The sequence below is a fragment of the Limanda limanda genome, chromosome 17 (assembly GCF_963576545.1).
Source record: "Limanda limanda chromosome 17, fLimLim1.1, whole genome shotgun sequence".
Classification (NCBI taxonomy): domain Eukaryota; kingdom Metazoa; phylum Chordata; class Actinopteri; order Pleuronectiformes; family Pleuronectidae; genus Limanda; species Limanda limanda.
In genome coordinates this window covers 687,992-706,330 of record NC_083652.1, presented here as the reverse complement: position 1 = coordinate 706,330, position 18,339 = coordinate 687,992, and the positions used below count along the sequence as shown (strand labels likewise).

At 42.4% G+C, this 18,339-nt stretch overlaps 2 long non-coding RNA genes across 2 annotated transcripts; one reads left to right on the top strand and one right to left on the bottom strand.

The window, feature by feature from the left end:
- Nucleotides 1-1,154: 1,154 nt before the first annotated feature.
- LOC133023830 (uncharacterized) lies at nt 1,155-2,844 on the top strand. Its single transcript, XR_009683079.1, has 3 exons — nt 1,155-1,204; nt 1,435-1,540; nt 2,392-2,844. It is a non-coding gene; the product is annotated as an uncharacterized LOC133023830 (long non-coding RNA).
- Nucleotides 2,845-17,372: 14,528 nt separating this feature from the next.
- LOC133023779 (uncharacterized) lies at nt 17,373-17,965 on the bottom strand. The gene is made up of 3 exons (XR_009683075.1): nt 17,939-17,965; nt 17,726-17,819; nt 17,373-17,634 (listed from the first exon to the last, which is right to left on the bottom strand). It is a non-coding gene; the product is annotated as an uncharacterized LOC133023779 (long non-coding RNA).
- Between the last annotated feature and the right edge of the window lie 374 nt (nt 17,966-18,339).

Here is an 18,339-nt window from a genome sequence, read left to right as displayed (position 1 = left end):
TTTCAAAGCATATATTAGAGGGAAAATGATTAGTTTCACTAGTTCCAAATTTAACAAATTTAAACAAAAAATGAACGAGTTGGACAAAAAAATCAGAGAGTTAGAGAGAGTCAGTAGCATTGATAATTCAGTAGAAACAAAACAAGAATTATTTGCACTTGAAGCTGAAATGAGGAGCTTTCCACACTAAAAGCTGAGAACAGTCTAATAAGGCTTAAGCAAACTTTTTACGACAAGGGTGAAAAACCCGGGAAAGTGTTAGCCTGGCAAATTAAAAAACTTAACTCAGAAAGAGCCATAAATGCAATTAGGAATGAACATGGGGTAATGACTTCAGATCCATTTGAAATTAACAATACTTTTGTCTCGTTCTATAAGACCCTCTATCAATCTGAATATCCAATAAATTCAGGTAATCAGAACAGTTTCCTAGATGGGATAGAAATTCCTTGTATCTCTGAAGATAAAAAACTTGAGCTGGATAAAGATCTGAATTTAGAAGATGTTTCTAACGTCATTCTTAACATGAAGGGTGGTAAGGCGTCAGGACTCTGACGCAAAGATTATTGTTAAATATTATTTTAACAGGTTGACTTGGATGACACTGCTCAGGTTTGGAACATAGACACCATCAGGCCATCAAGAAACCTAAACGTCCCCCAGTGGTTGGCCCAATTTTATGTATGAATTGCTGGAACTTTACCAGAAAAGAGAATTCCTTTCCCTGTTGAAGATGAACATTTTCAACTTTGCAAAAATTAATTTGTGTTTCGGCTGACAATACAATGTGGTCAAGATATGTATGAATTATGCAATATCTCTACATATGCACCTAAGAGATGCTATTAGTGCACCTCTGTAAATAAAAAGTACAGTGTCCAGTGAATCAAGGGCACTCTGTTTTGTTGTGTCCAGTGAGATGTACGGTGGCCCTGAAAGCTCAACGCACAGCAATTTAAGAAAACACATACAAGTTGTCAAAACACCAGTAAAGTAAGAAAACATCTCCATCAATTTCACAACATCACACAACACATTACAGAAACGCGCAGCAAATACACGAACGCGCAGCAAATACAGAAACGCGCAGCAAATAGAAGAAACGACATCGGAAGTGTTTCCAGAGGACACCTAAAAGTGACGGACAAACCGGATGTTGTTGTTGCAGCCGTGTGCCATCCAATACTGGAAACTTAACTAAACTGTAAGTTTTGGTTTATTGTCATACATAATCAACTTTATTACTGTAAACTGTTAACCCCCCGAGACATAAACGATCTCAAGTAGCATGTCTTTCGGAGGAATGCCTCCTCAATTGTTTGAGCTAGAGACATGCCGTTTTTTCCTGTTACTCTGAAGAAACAGCGCTAAAAGCAAGCCCCTGTTTATGAGTAATTTACAGTACTTAGCATTCATATTCTTCCTTGTCTCCAGGCATTGTATTGTCCATATTGTGGAACCCAATTTGTTGGACGAGGTGGACGTTTTTGTGGCTCCTGTGGCAGCAACATTACGCTTTTGGCACCTTTTGTAGAAGATGGTAAGCTCTTCACTAGTATTTGAGTTTAAATGTCTTCTTTGTGCATGATGTGGTACTGTGTTAATGAATGATGTAGACTTGCTTTTGTAAGTCATGCCTGGGAAAAAATTATCATTCTTGTATGCTAAACTTCCCTCTTTTAGGTTAAAGGTAAATTAAGAGTCTTTCTCAGGCCAACCTAAATGGAACAGGGCAATAATTAATTATATTAATTACTATGTGTTTGCCCTGCAATGACATGTTAAAATGGCTGCTGTGTAAAGGGCCTGTTGTGAAAGGCTCTTTACACCATCGGTAAACCCACACAGGTGACAAAAGCATGCATGTAGGTTTCGGTGTCCTGACTTTTAAGCTTAATATGCTTAAATACAAAACAATAATGGGATGTTTACATCATTGTTAAAGATGGTAATATTGAAGATGAAGTTATCATTGTCAGTTAGACTTTGATGCTGGTTATATGACATGCCAGTTGAAGTTGTGCACACATTGAGCAGACTACTAGCACTTCTGTCCGTACTGGGAGAGGCATCCCTCACATGTGGCTCTCTGAGGTTTCTACGTATTTTTACCTATTAAAAGGGTTTTTAGTAGTTTTCCTTACTCTTGCTGAGGGTTAAGGACAGAGGATGTCACACCTTGTAAAGCCCTATGAGACAAATTGTGATTGGTGAATATGGGCTATACAAATTAAATTTGATTGATTGATTGACTCAATACTTTACAGTATATGTGTGTATCAAACAGTTCACCGTTTTTTTTCTTTCTTGTGACGGATAAATTTGTGTTTTTCTTATTAGTTTTGTCTCTGCATTCCTAATGACCCTGTTCTATTTTCCCTTCAGGCCCAGGACCCATATCGGATGAAGTCACGGAGAGAGGCCTCATCCACAAACATTTCTCACCGGGCTGAGGGAAGTTCCTCCTGCAACTATACAGCCACAGATACTTTTTCAAAAGACCTCACGCTTTCCTATGGCGAACGTATGCTCAAATACAATTAAGATTCCGATCTTACAAAGCTATGAAGACTTTCAAGAAGCCATGGATTTTGGAATACAAAATGCCCCTGGGTTTGTGCTTCCTTAAAGCCCAAACCGTGGTTCACCAAAGTTAATGATTAACTATTATATTCAAATGCTGCAAATGTGCCACTTATGTTCTGTCCAGTGAAGCAATGCAGACATGTTCATATCAGTCTGAGTTTTTAGCTTGCAATTTGTTAGTTAACCAACTTTCAAGCCATTTCATTAAACCAGGGACATTCAGGTTAAACATTTTGAGTGTACTGTTACACTGTTCAACGTCTTGAAGAACTGTTTTATTTTTACATGTTACAGTTTTCATTAAAGACCACAGGGTTTTCCATGTGTGGTACATTCATTGTGTTGACAAACCCTAATATTTACGAAAAAACTGACGTTACAGAACAAATACACAAGCCTGTTGGATGTTACTTAATTTTTATAATAATTTATTTACATAACACGTGTATGTCTACCAGTCAAATTATGTTGCAGAACCAGGAGCTGAAGATTCTAAAGTCCAGACATATTCTTAAATAATATGTAATTCACAACAGCAGTTGTCCAGTTGACTGGTAGAGCAAGCCCACTCTGTCTCTCCAAGCCTGCAAAATTACTTTGGAGATCAACATCACCACACAGACTGTGCGGAGCTGGCAGTAAGTCATCGAACTGGTGTAGGGCTTCCTGGGACACTAGGAATCCACATTCTCTTCCGTCAAACCTAAGGCCAGTCAGAAATCAAAACGCTTTAAGTCAAGTCATTGCAAATTGATCATTAACCCTCCAAAAGGAAGGCAAAAATGCTAAATAAGAATTATAATTCAAACTAAGTCTGTTTTTCAGCTGTCCTAAAATGTAAACAAAATTTCTGTTGACAGAAATGAGCCACAAGTTAATTAATAGGTTGACAACAGCTCTTTCAGTCAAACAAGGTCATATTTGCTTCTACCACAAGGCACTTTTTGGTATTTATCAGATAAATTCACCTTTTTGCTTTGTATATTTTAAATGTAGGTTTGGTATGGAATGGTATTTTTTGGTTTTTGTGTAACAGCATCTGAGTTCTCTTTGGAAAGAAAGAAATAATTTTCATACTTAAATTAAATGGGTTTATCGTCACGTGAGGAATTTGTCATATAGGACCAGTATACCAAGGGTGTTAGCAAAGTCTCAGTGCGGGACCCAGTAGAAGTTGCAGCGCATCTCACTATACACTTGATCTGCTTTAGGCATCACACACATTGTGTTCAAATTAACACTAGTGAAAATTCAATCTAATATTTACTAAACATGGTCACATAGCACATACGTTAATGTATAAACTGTTTGATAGACACATATAATGTAAAGTATTGAGTCAATCAATCAAATTTAATTTGTATAGCTCATATTCACCCATGGTGCAATGCGGTTTTCGTCCCGGACGTGGAACTACGGACCAGCTCTTCACTCTCGCAAGGATCCTGGAGGGGGCCTGGGAGTATGCCCATCCGGTCCACTTGTGTTTTGTGGATCTGGAGAAGGCGTATGACCGGGTCCCCCGGGAGAAACTGTGGGAGGTGCTGCGGGAGTATGGGGTAAGGGGGTCTCTCCTCAGGGCCATCCAATCCCTGTACTCCCAAAGCGAGAGCTGTGTTCGGGTCCTCGGCAGCCAGTCAGTTTCGTTCTCAGTGGGTGCTGGTCTCCGCCAGGGCTGCGCCTTGTCACCAATCCTGTTTGTGATATACATGGACAGGATATCGAGGCGTAGTCGTGGTGGGGAGGGGTTGCAGTTCGGTGGTCTGAGGATCTCGTCACTGCTTTTTGCGGATGATGTGGTCCTCATTGGATCATCGGCTTGTGACCTTCAGCACTCACTGGATCGGCTGGCGGCCGAGTGTGAAGCGGCTGGGATGAGGATCAGCACCGCTAAATCTGAGGCCATGACTCTTAGCAGGAAACCGATGGATTGCTTACTCCGGGTAGGAAATGAGTCCTTAGCCCAAGTGAAGGAGTTCAAGTACCTCGGGGTCTTGTTCGCGAGTGAGGGTACTATGGAGCGTGAGATTGGCCGGAGAATCGGAGCAGCGGGGGCGGTATTGCGTTCGCTTTACCGCACCGTTGTAACGAAAAGAGAGCTGAGCCGCAAGGCAAAGCTCTCGATCTACCGGTCGATCTTCGTTCCTATCCTCACCTATGGTCATGAGGGCTGGGTGATGACCGAAAGGACGAGATCGCGGGTACAAGCGGCCGAGATGAGTTTTCTCAGAAGGGTGGCTGGCGTCTCCCTTAGAGATAGGGTGAGAAGCTCAGTCATCCGTGAGGGACTCGGATTAGAGCCGCTGCTCCTTTACTTAGAAAGGAGTCAGCTGAGGTGGTTCGGGCATCTGGTAAGGATGCCCACTGGGCGCCTCCCTTGGGAGGTGTTTCAGGCACGTCCAGTGGGGAGGAGACCTCGGGGAAGACCCAGGACTAGGTGGAGAGATTATATCTCAACACTGGCCTGGGAACGCCTCGGGATCCCCCCGTCAGAGCTGGTCAATGTGGCCCGGGAAAGGGAAGTCTGGGGCCCCCTGCTTGAGCTGCTCCCCCGCGACCCGACCCCGGATAAGCGGATGACGATGAGAAGATGAGATATTCACCAATCACAATTTGTCTCATAGGGCTTTACAAGGTGTGACATCCTCTGTCCTTAACCCTCAGCAAGAGTAAGGAAAAACTACTAAAAACCCTTTTAACAGGTAAAAATACGTAGAAACTTCAGAGACCCACACGTGAGGGATGCCTCTCCCAGGACGGACCGAAGTGCTAGTAGTCTGCTCAATGTGTGCACAACTTCAACTGGCATGTCATATTACCAGCATCAAAGTCTAACTGACAATGATAACTTCATCTTCAATATTACCATCTTTAACAATGATGTAAACATCCCATTATTGTTTTGTATTTAAGCATATTAAGCTTAAAAGTCAGGACACCGAAACCTACATGCATGCTTTTGTCACCTGTGTGGGTTTACCGATGGTGTAAAGAGCCTTTCACAACAGGCCCTTTACACAGCAGCCATTTTAACATGTCATTGCAGGGCAAACACATAGTAATTAATATAATTAATTATTGCCCTGTTCCATTTAGGTTGGCCTGAGAAAGACTCTTAATTTACCTTTAACCTAAAAGAGGGAAGTTTAGCATACAAGAATGATAATTTTTTCCCAGGCATGACTTACAAAAGTAAGTCTACATCATTCATTAACACAGTACCACATCATGCACAAAGAAGACATTTAAACTCAAATACTAGTGAAGAGCTTACCATCTTCTACAAAAGGTGCCAAAAACTTAATGTTGCTGCCACAGGAGCCACAAAAACGTCCACCTCGTCCAACAAATTGGGTTCCACAATATGGACAATACAATGCCTGGAGGAAAGGAAGAATATTAATGCTAAGTACTGTAAATTACTCATAAACAGGGGCTTGCTTTTAGCGCTGTTTCTTCAGAGTAACAGGAAAAAACGGCATGTCTCTAGCTCAAACAATTGAGGAGGCATTCCTCCGAAAGACATGCTACTTGAGAGCTACGTTTACGTCTCGGGGGGTTAACAGTTTACAGTAATAAAGTTGATTATTTATGACAATAAACCAAAACTTACAGTTTAGTTAAGTTTCCAGTATTGGATGGTACACGGCTTTAGAAAGTCCACACAGCTGCAGCAACAACATCCGGTTTGTCCGTCACTTTTAGGTGTCGTTTCTTCTATTTGCTGCGTGTTTCTGTATTTGCTGCGCGTTCGTGTATTTGCTGCGCGTGCGTGTATTTGCTTCGCGTTCGTGTTTTTGCTGCGCGTTCTTGTATTTGCTGCGCGTTTCTGTAATGTGTTGTGTAGTGTTGTGAAATTGATGAAGATGTTTTCTTACTTTGCTGGTGTTTTGAGTGATATCTTAAATTGCTGTGCGTTGAGCTTTCAGGGCCACCGTAGAGATGGGCTGGTTCCACAAAAATGTTACCATTTGAAAGTTTTTTTGAATAATATTCTAATGCATTGTTCATGAACTGTTTCAATATACACCAACCAGTTTCTGTAAGCACCAGTCTCCTTAAAATGTTATAAACCATAAGATGACTCAAATACTACTTTGTCGATATTTCTCCTACCTTTTGTGACCATATGTCTTAGTGATGGTGTTTGCTTAGGAACATGGAAACAAAATAGTCTGTTAGACAATTAGTAGGACTTTACTACCAAAAACAAGTTGTGCAAACGTGCAAACATCAAGTGACATGTAAACAGTAAGGATATCTGTGCATAAACAACCCCTGCAATGTAATGTCAAAAAGGGGTCAAAAATAACCGCAGAATTGGTTGATCTTGGATTGTGGAGATATTCGTAATGATTATTCTGTATTTTCGTATGAAATCATGGCCTGCATCCCTGAATCTGCCAATCCAAAAATGTGCCAATTAAGTAAGACCAATTAAGAACGTAAAAATATAAAATAATTACACATTGTAAAATCAGTTTAATGGAAAAAACATTTCGTTTCTAAAAAGTGAAATTTGCTAATTTAAAACAGTAGGAAATGAAAGTCATATGTTGAAAATATTCTGTCGCCATTCTAAAGGCAAATTGACAATATTATGGGTTACAGTTAGAGGCAGGTCTTTTCAGGCCATGGTTCAGACAAGTCACATTGGTTTTTCTGTAAACAGCATCTCACATAAGTGTCTTCAACATCAATGTTCAAAACATTTATTTCACTGAATAAAGGTATAACTAATACCTTAACATCAACAATTCTACCAGTGATGAAAAATTTGTATCTTTCGTTATTAACACTAGCTTCGAAGCTGGTTCAGGGTCAAACTGACAGAAGTGAAAGCTGCAATCATTTTCAAACGATATAAAAAAAATAAAATGTCCTTGGGGATCGATAGTGATGTACTATTGTATCAACAGAAAATAGGATTACAGACTGCTCATCACATGGCTCAGTGCCTCAGACGTCTCAATGACAAAACAAACATAAAAATATAAATAATAAAAAACAGGCAAACAAAAATATTAAATTAAATATAATATTACATTAAAGAATTACACCTGTCAGAATTATGCCTGACAATTTCAGCTCTACAGTTCAAAGGATGTCCATTTCAAAGTAGTTACTGGACCAGATGTTAACATATTCAGTATTCAATTTAGGATAAGATCTGTAAGTACATCGAACTTCAAAGGTACCTCCGAAGGTCTCCTGGTGAGTCCACTTTCAGGATTAAAGCTTACTATAATTTTGTCAACAAAGTATGACAGAAGAACTAGTGCAGAAATGAAGAATTTTTTCAGCTTTAGTTTGTTCAGCATTTTTCACATAGTGTTCGAGATGGTTAAAGGTTGTCTGTTCTCTCTGACACAGCACCACCTTTGTTGTTTCCAATAGTTAAAACACTCTTTTCCCAGTGGCCTTCTTTGACTCATACAGAGATAACACACTGTCTTTATCCAACAGATTCAGTTGTATAAGGGCCATTGGTGTAGCAAAGCAATCCACAATGTACTTTGGATTTTGGAGAATGGCTTTATTAGCCAATGTTTCGATGGGAGGCTGCATGTAGTCCTTTGTAGGTAAGAAATGGGAACCCATCCTTGTAAAAAGTCAAAAAAAATCAGCTTCATCACTTTCCTCCATTGTGCCCTGGAGAGCTTTCTCAACAGCTGATCTCTCAACAGGAGGGAGGAAGTTGAGAAACGTTGTCATCAGGATGTCTCCATCAACTGAGTCAATTCCAAGGATGCAGGCTAAAATGAAAGCCTTTGATAGCTTCACTGGCATGATACCATGATCTAGTAATCCAACCCAATTAACCCATATCCAACTGCTTGCTGTTCAGCCTCATAGAAATCTGGCCAGCCTTGGTGCTCGCCTTGGTGAATTTTAAGGGAAATCCTGGGTCAAAAATGATGTCCACTGTCCTGCTAGACCAGGGGTAGGCAACCTTGACTATCAAAAGAGACATTTTGCACCTTTCTTCCCCCAAATTAAATTTGCCTTTATATATAAGTATATTAATTATATAAAAACTATAGTTTGTTGCATTTATATATATCTCTGAGCAGCTGTGACCTGAGAAAATTGGTGTTTACACTGTTAAGAAGCCGCTAAGTATACCGGCTGCTTCACATGAACAAGCTCTGATGTCACTGTGTGTGTCTCTCTGAGCAAAGAGTGGGGGCGCGGGGGCGGACCCCACAATCTACAAAGCCAACACCGTTTAGAGGACACCACCTTGACAGCCAGCGTTTAAAAGACAACATGTGGCTAAACATCACCTGTTGTGTTAGGAAGAGGTCCAGAGAAAACTACAGTGTCCGACATCGTTTTTGCAATAGGACACACTGACTCAACATTAACTTCCGACCTCCGACATACAAAGCCGGGAGTCGTTGCTGTCGATGTGAATTACGATATTACTGAATTTACTTTTAACTTTAGCCAGCAGCTTCAGCTTTGATTCAATGAGGCCTTCTCTGGCCCCTGGCATGCAATCTACTATGGTCGTTGGTGTCACTAACCTCATGTTTCTCAGGACTGTGTCGCCAATGATCAGAGTTTGCTCATCAACAGGGGTCCGTCCTTGAGTGGAGAGAATCTGTTTGAAGCGTGAGCTGGTGGGTTTTTAATTGTGGGCTTTTTCAAGATAGCACTATGCCCCCTCTGGACAGTCACCCAGCCGCCCTGGGCTCGCGGCTGTATGGGACAAGTCGAGGGACTGCTAGCGGAGGCTAAGTAAATGAGATCACTGTCACGTCAAACAAACCACAGATAATTCCACAGATAATGGAGGAATCCATTCTACTAATAGAGAACCACTACTGCACCAACCTGCTTTTCAAGATTGACAATGTCATCCTGACAAACAATCATGCCATTGCTGAACAACGTGCCATGAGTTTGAAAAGGAAATCTAAACGTAGCAGGGAGTATCAACAAGATGTACGTACTTTCTCACTGATGTTATTAAAAATTGTTATGCTGAAAAGGTACATCAACATCAGTTGAACTGTACTGATGGCAAAGTATGGTAAATTACGCATCATTGGGTTTATCATCCCAGGAAGAAAACCTTGAGGGTAGTGTTTGACTGTTGATCAAGTTTTAAAGAAACATCCCTGAACAATCAATTACTAACCAATTTCCTGTCTGGCGTCCTTACAAGGTTTAGACAGGAATCATTTCCTTAATATTAATAATATTATAATATTGATAATTATTCACATTCAAGATTGCAGTTGAAGAACGTCCTCACACAAGATGGGGCATTTTGTCAGTCATTAGTTTCATCTATGACCATCTTGGATTTCTGGCACCATTTACCCTTCCTCCAGAACTAATGCTGCAGGAAATGTGTAAAAGAAAAAGGCTGGGATGATAAGATATCCCAAGCTTTCTTACAGCTATGGTCAAATTAGCTGTCAAATCTATATTGCGTGTCAGTGCTGAAGTTGAATAGATGCATAAAGTCCAAGGATTTTGGTCAACTCAAGCATGCACAGTTGCATAATTTTTCTGATGTAAGTGAATAAGGCTAGGGGACTGTGTCCTCCCTGAGGTTGGAGAATGGTTCGGACGAAGGAAACCTTGCTTTCATGTTCGGAAAATCCGGAGTTGAACCATTTAAACAAAGTACAATACCCAGACTCAAACTTACAGCTGCTGTCTTGGCTGTAAAAGTTGACAAGATGCTAAGGAAAGAATTGCAGCTTGTCACCTGGGGAATTTCACCTGCAGGAAATACTAAAGTATTGTAAGTGCAACAGCACAGGTTCGTTTGAATCACGGGGCAAGAGACGTGTTTAACTAGTACAAAAGAACATTAATACAACTCAAATAAATGCAAACAAAAGCACAATGAAACAAACAAACACAATACCAATTAACATTTGAAAGCAAACACTTCTGACACAATCACACAGGGCTGTGACTTACCACGGCGACGAGAACCAAAGAAAAAGGGGAAGGATTAATAAACTAACCACCCGTGACACTGCAAACCAACGAAACGGGTTGTGAAGAAAAACCCCACCACCAGGGATTGGGTTGCGCTTCAGGCCCACAGCACCTGAACAACAATAAAAAGATAATTAAAACATGTCAGTGTTAACTCCATACGAATAAACAAACCACACATACAAAACAACAAAATACAAACCAATATAAACTAGGTAAATAAGATTATATGTTACTAAAATCAAGGCATCCCGCCGAGGTGGTCACTCCAGGCGCCGTGGAGGTGTAGCGTGGAGAGCCACAGTGAACGAGACAATACTTTTAAAAATGACACCTGGTCCGAGCCAGGCACTCTTTAACTGTTCGAACCGTGCCGCTATCAGCCGCATCAGTTCATAAAAGTGTTGTTTAAGCCAGTGCAATTTCCAGTAAAGCCAAAACAGCAGGTCCATCTGAGGAGTGATGGCCAATGACGGCTGACGAATGAGCAGGGTCTCTAGGAAGGCGAATAAACAAGTAGTGCTTTTAGTACTTAAAAGGACAAAAACAGAATGCTTTGATTAATGGGACAATACGCACCACCCTGTCAAGCCAAGGTACAGCCACAGCAACCTAGAGGGTTAGCTGAATCCAGCTGTAGCATAACATAAACAGCTAGGAAAGTGCTGTATTCAATTCTCAAACAGCAGTCTCTGGATGACAAGCACTTTCATACCATTCTCTGTGAGGTTGAGGCCATTCTTAATGACCGTCCAATTACAAAGCTTTCTGATGATCCAAACGACTTAGAAGCACTCACTCCCACCCATATCATACTGTTAAAGTTCTTCCTCCTGGACTATTTCAGGAGAGTGATTTGTACATCAAAAGACGAAGGGAAACAGGTCAAGTATTTGTCCGATCTGTTCTGCAAGTGGTGGGTGACAGAGTATCTTCCTCTGCTTAAGGAGAGACAAAAATGGACAAAACCACAAAGGAGCTTCGATGTAGGCGACATAGTACTCATCCGGGATCCTATTGCTCCACGTGGTTCCTGACTTATAGGAAAAGTAACCAAGACCTATCCTGAAAAGAGAGGTCTGGTCCGCTCTGTGCAATTGAGAACCAAGACAGGCTACCTGGACAGGCCTGTCACTAAACTCTGTATGCTATTGGAGGCATAACTGGTGGTAAAGACCAGATTCCAACTTGACTATGTGCGAGTAGCCTCTCTTCAAAAGAAGATTGAAGACTCACACATGCACATACACTTTTTGAGCATTCTTTTTCACATATACAAAGGAGTCTTTCGTTGGAGTCTTCGGGGGAGGCTGAGGGGGAGGCTGAGTATAAAAACTGCATTTTATTTTGAATATGTGTAAACTTTCCGTGCGAATTTCTACTCGTAGATACTATAGGCCTTGCACTCGGTCACACAGACACCGTAACCTTTCCTCTCTTATCTATCCCACCCGTTCCACACATACCCAACACCTTGTCACAGGGGGCCTATGGAACTGCCAGTCAGCTACCCGCAAGGCAGACTTCATCTCGGGCTTTGCTACACAGCAATCGCTTGACTTCCTTGCTCTCACTGAGACTTGGATCACACCGGACAACACCTCCACCCCAGCTGCTCTCTCCTCGGCCTTCTCCTTCACCCACACACCCAGACCCACTGGTAGGGGTGGTGGCACAGGTTTACTAATTTCCCGCAAATGGTCCTCTTCTCTCTACTCGCTTCCACTTTTTACCCCAACGTCTTTTGAATTTCATGCTGTGACAGTTTCTCATCCGGTACAATTAACTATTGTTGTTCTCTACCGTCCACCAGGTTCTTTGGGAGATTTCTTGGAGGAATTAGACACTCTCCTTTCAAACTTACCAGAAAACGGCCCTGCACTCATCCTCCTGGGTGACTTTAACATCCAGACAGACAAGTCATCTGATCTTTTACTTTTAATGTCTTCTTTTGCTCTCTCACTCAGTCCTTCCCCTCCTACTCACAAAGCCGGTAACCACCTTGACTATATTTTCACCAGGAAATGCTCAACATCTAACCTCACTGTAACTCCACTTCACGTCTCCGACCACTTCTTTATCTCCTACTCTCTCCCACTGTCTCAAAACAACAACCCTACCACATCAACAGAGTCTGTACCTGTCCGTCGCAACATTCGTTCCCTCTCTCCTGCCTCTCTAGCATCCCGTGTTTTGTCAGCTCTCCCTTCCACTGACTCCTTCTCACTCATGCATCCTAACTCTGCCACAGACATTCTCCTTTCTACTCTGTCCTCCTCTCTTGACTCTCTCTGCCCTCTTATGTCACGACAGGTCCGCCAGTCCTCCCCAGCTCCGTGGTTGACTGACTCGGTGCGTGCCGACAGAGCCACTATGCGAGCATCAGAAAGGAAATGGCGGAAATCTAAACACCTGGACGACCTGCTCGCCTATCAGTCTCTTCTCTCCTCTTTTTCTGCCTCTATCTCCACAGCCAAAAGCACTTTTTACCAAACTACTATTCAATCCTCATTTTCTAACCCCAAAAAACTCTTCTCCATCTTTTCAAACCTCCTCGACCCCCCCAGTCCCCCTCCTCCCTCCTCCCTTCTACCAAGCCACTTTGTCAACTACTTTACAAAAAAGATTGATGACATACGATCTTCTTTTTCTGATCCTCCTTCTAGAACCACACCTCCATCAACTTCATCTTCATCCCCTTCGCTCTCCTCTTTCACCCCTCTGTCTCCCAATCAAGTTCTGACCTTGGTAACCTCTGCCCGCCCGACCACCTGCCCCCTTGACCCCATCCCTTCTCACATTCTCCAGTCTATTGCTCCTGACCTTCTTCCTTTTCTTACTCATCTTATCAACACTTCCCTCTCAAATGGCTGTTTCCCTAATTCTCTGAAGGAGGCAAGAGTAAATCCTCTCCTGAAGAAACCCACCCTCGACCCGTCTGCAGTAAATAACTACAGACCTGTCTCTCTTCTTCCCTTTGTTTCCAAAACTCTCGAGCGTGCAATCTTTAATCAACTCTCCTCCTATCTGAACCACAATAATCTTCTTGACCCTCGCCAGTCTGGTTTCAAGGCAGGTCACTCAACTGAGACTGCCCTCCTTGCTGTCTCTGAGCAGCTTCACACTGCTAGAGCAGATTCTCTCTCCTCTGTCCTTATCCTTCTAGACCTCTCTGCTGCATTTGACACAGTGAACCACCAGATCCTGATCTCATCCCTTCAGGACCTGGGTATCTCAGGCTCTGCCCTCTCCCTGCTCTCTTCCTACCTCAACGAACGCACTTATCGGGTAACTTGGAGAGGATCTGTTTCTGAACCTTGTCCTCTCACTACTGGGGTCCCTCAAGGTTCGGTCCTGGGTCCTCTCCTCTTTTCTTTGTACACCAACACTCTCGGCTCTGTCATTCACTCACATGGCTTTTCCTACCATAGCTATGCTGATGACACCCAACTAATCCTGTCTTTTCCCCGATCAGAAACACAGGTAGCAGCTCGAATCTCTGCCTGTCTGACTGACATCTCTCAGTGGATGACCGCTCACCACCTGAAGATTAATCTTGACAAGACTGAAATACTTTTCCTTCCAGGGACAAACTCTCCCACCCATGACCTGACTATTAACTTTGACAACTCCGTGCTGACCCCCACTCAGACTGCTAGGAACCTGGGTGTGACACTCGACTGCCAACTCTCCCTTTCTGCCAACATTACTGCAACAACGCGGTCCTGTAGATTCATGCTTTACAACATCCGGAGAATACGCCCCCTTCTCACTCAGAAGGCGGTGCAGGTTCTGGTCCAGGCCCTGGTCATCTCACGCCTCGACTACTGTAACTCCCTCCTGGCAGGTCTACCTGCTACTGCCATCCGACCTTTGCAGCTCATCCAGAATGCAGCAGCTCGACTGGTTTTTAACCAACCTAAATTCACTCGCACTACTCCGCTCCTCCGCTCCCTACACTGGCTACCAGTGACTGCCCGCATCCGGTTCAAAACACTAGTACTCGCATACCATGCTGTAAACAGATCAGGTCCAGTTTACATCCAGGACATGGTCAAACACTACACACCAGCACGTTCTCTCCGCTCTGCTTCAGCTAAACGACTCGTTCCTCCTTCACTGCGAGCTAAACACTCATCAAAATCACGACTGTTTGCTGTCCTAGCTCCTAAATGGTGGAATGAGCTCCCACTCGACATCCGGACATCTGAAAGTTTACACATCTTTCGCCGAAAACTAAAAACACACCTCTTCCGACTGTACCTTGAATAAAAAAAAAAAAAAAAAAAAAAAACACACTAACCACTTTTGAAAACTAACACTTTGGTAGCACTAAAATGGCACTTACTTATAGCACTCTGTAGTTTTGCTTTATTTCGAAGAAATTTTACTGTCTTGATTCTTGTTGTTCTTGGTTTGTACCCTCAGGGTTGAATGCACTTATTGTAAGTCGCTTTGGATAAAAGCGTCAGCTAAATGAAATGTAGTGTAATGTAATATGCAAGGGACTATGTTGGAACATTAGAATTGAATCGATAGTCATTACACCCAGCCCTTATATAGCCTCCCCTTCTCTAGTCTTCTCCCCTGTGACAGGTAATTCTTTCAGCCCACTCCCGGTCTCATAGAATGGACATTTTGGCTTCAGATTCTTGAACAGTTTGAATGTATTGCATTCTATTGGGGAAAAAGTTTACCTTTTTGAGTGGTGAAATATAACTTTAAAACAGGAAGTTGTTTTTGATGGACTATGGATAATTGGAAACTTAAAAACCTGGTAACATGTTTGATGTGGTGGTTAAAATGAATCAAACAGGAAGTCATCCATCTTTAATATAAAATATCCCTTTAAGGTACATTTTGAACAGATACAAATTGCCAGCCCCCTAATACAAAAACATGTAGGCCAAGTCTTTATATACCTTTTAGACTTGTATGATGTCCTTATTTGGTTATAATCATAGACATTGGTTCCTTGTCTCAATCACCTCAATGTCACCTGCTCTCCCTGACCTGACAGCGTCCTCATCCTCTCCTTCTCTCTCTCTTTACTCTGAACGCACCACAGTGAACATGAAAGAAATATTATCAGTAAAGAGGATCTGTTTTTGGCCATTATGTTCTGGAATGAATCATCTTAAATTTCTGATCTGAATAGCAATGATTATTAAAGATACATTAAGAAGCATTGACACGTCGTACACTAGTAGTTCGCTTACAGGTACCCATTCCAAACTGTTCTCAACCCACTTTTCTTGATTTTAGAGGCCCAAAAAACGTTTGAATATAACCGGCACCCTTTCCCTTCGACATGCAGCACTCACGTAAATCCTTGATAAAAAACAACAATGTTAATATTTTAACTTGTTCGTGTGACTGTTGGTTGCTGGGTGAATGAGTGGCTGTTAATACGGCCAGTGCACAAAATGGTGTCTCTCAACTGCCGGATTTGAGGGGTGAGCTTAACTGTTTCTGCTGGAAAGACATGGATCGCGATAGCGGTAGCATAACCTTACCAATAGCAGCGAACATGAGTGTTTTTAATTGTGATCTTTGGTAGATGCTGAAGACACTGCGTATAGACAGTCATTTTTTTCTTTTGTCTTGTCCTGAACCGGGAACAGTTCTGTAATCACGTGGTTCTGTGAACGGCACTGGCCTGTAGTAAAGCAACTGCGAACAGCACTATCACCAGCGTAAGTGTCACCCCCTTGAAAAACCACCTGTTATAATGTGGACAGCACTCAGTGGTGGCTGGCCAATAGAGGGCGCTAGGGCACCGCCCTCCCTTGTGGTGAGTGTGTTTATTGTTGTAGTTTTCTTTTATTAAAAAAATCTAATATTAATTATCATACCTTATTTAAGTATTTATGTGTTTAAAATAACGTATGTTGTATAAAATATAAATAAATATGTTCAGTGGAAATGTGTGGAAAATGATCAGGGCACAAAGTCTATGGTTCAGGGGTGCTTGAAATGTTGCCCATGAATCAGATACGAGTAGCCAATAGGGGACTGTTGCAGGGCAAGATGCGCATATAGGCTGGAACAGAAACTGCATTGAATGTTACTGGAGTAAGAGATATGAAACATTTATCTGAAAAAATAAAGAAACATGAGTTTACGAGGGCACACATCGAAAATACAATGAAGCCAGCCATGCAAGACACAAATAACATCGAATGAAGAGGTGAAAATAGTTCACCTCATAAGATATCCAGCGGTATATGGCACCTCCTTTTATTTAGTCTTAATAGTGATTATTAGTCACTAGACGAAAAGCAGTATTATTGTCACAGTGAACCTCTACGGACAGGCCTAATCCCCTGCTGTAACCAACTGTTTCCATGATGTTACCTCGGCGTTCGCCAGTGAAGACAAGGTGGGTCTATCGGCGTTTGCGAACCTTAAGGGGGATTTGGAGAACAAAGGAGAGAGCCGCGGGGGGGCTCGCTGAGCCTCGCGGACCGATCGCGACGTGTGATCTAATTAGCATATGAATCGGAGTCCAGCCGCTGGCTAGAACCTCTCTCTACTCACCATTGGAGGAAACCACAGACCCTTGAAACTAATGTCACTCGTGATTGGCTGGTAGAAGTGTTGCTATTGGTCACCTTATGGGTCATTGCAGTGCACACGTGGGGTCACAGCATTCCGCACGTGGGGTAAGCCCCTCCCACACAATATTTATAATAAAAATGTATATATAAATATTTATTATTATTTATAAAAAAAGCACTGCAGTTAATTAAAACTAAACATTCATGTGATGCTTGATGTTATAGGTGAACATATTGTACAGGGAACAAATGTGAACAAGGTATATGTGGAGTGAAAGCTTTATTTACATACAGCAAAAATATTGTACAAAAACTCAGATGAGGCTTGAAATGTTTCTCTGCAGCCTCTGGGACATGACTTCTTTGTGGGACTCTGTCTGAATCTTCTCCAGTGTGTAGACGTCTGTGGTGTGTAGCTGTGAGATCAGTGTAGCTTCCAGTCTTATATGAAGTGTGGGACACAGGTCGGTGCGCTCCTGGCTGTGGAAGGATGGATCCATGTCATCTGTCCCGCTTCAATCAGCTGTAAACACATTCAGTAAAATTAGCACAGTTCAATGACAACATACACCTTTACATGTAACTGGAAAATTATTTAATGAATATAACCTTACCCTCTTTCTTCTCCGACAACTCCTCAATGCTGATGTAAGGTCTGGTCGGATCATACTGGCTCATAGTGTGTCTTTGTACGTCATGGACAGGCAGCTGGAAAACAACACATGTAACATGACTTTATTATTAATGAACGGAAATAGCCGCGCTGCATCACCGTTGGAAGATCCACAGCAAAAAAACACCAAAACAATTCATAAACAGTTACTTACATTCAATGGCTTAATTTTCTGCACTTTAGACGATCTGCTCCAGCACTAGATGCTGTATTCGTATTTTAGCAACTTTCTCGCTATCCCAAAGAGTGGCGGACATGCTTTCAGATGTACCAGTTAGCTTAGTGGTTAGCATGGCGTCTCTAGCACACCGTAACTCAGGGACTGTGCATCCGTCTTCTCCGCCTCGACTCGTCCACACCGGGCCCGCGGCTCTGCTTACACACGCACTCATCTTCTCCTCCAGGGAACAGCGTCGTGTCGACTTCAGCAAGTTATTTACCCCGAAAACAGAGTCACTCGTACGGGACAAGCTAAACACGACCCGCTTCCTGTCTGCGGGACACTCGACGCTGCCTCACGGCGTTTACGAGGCTCTGATTGGACGAGTCCATCAG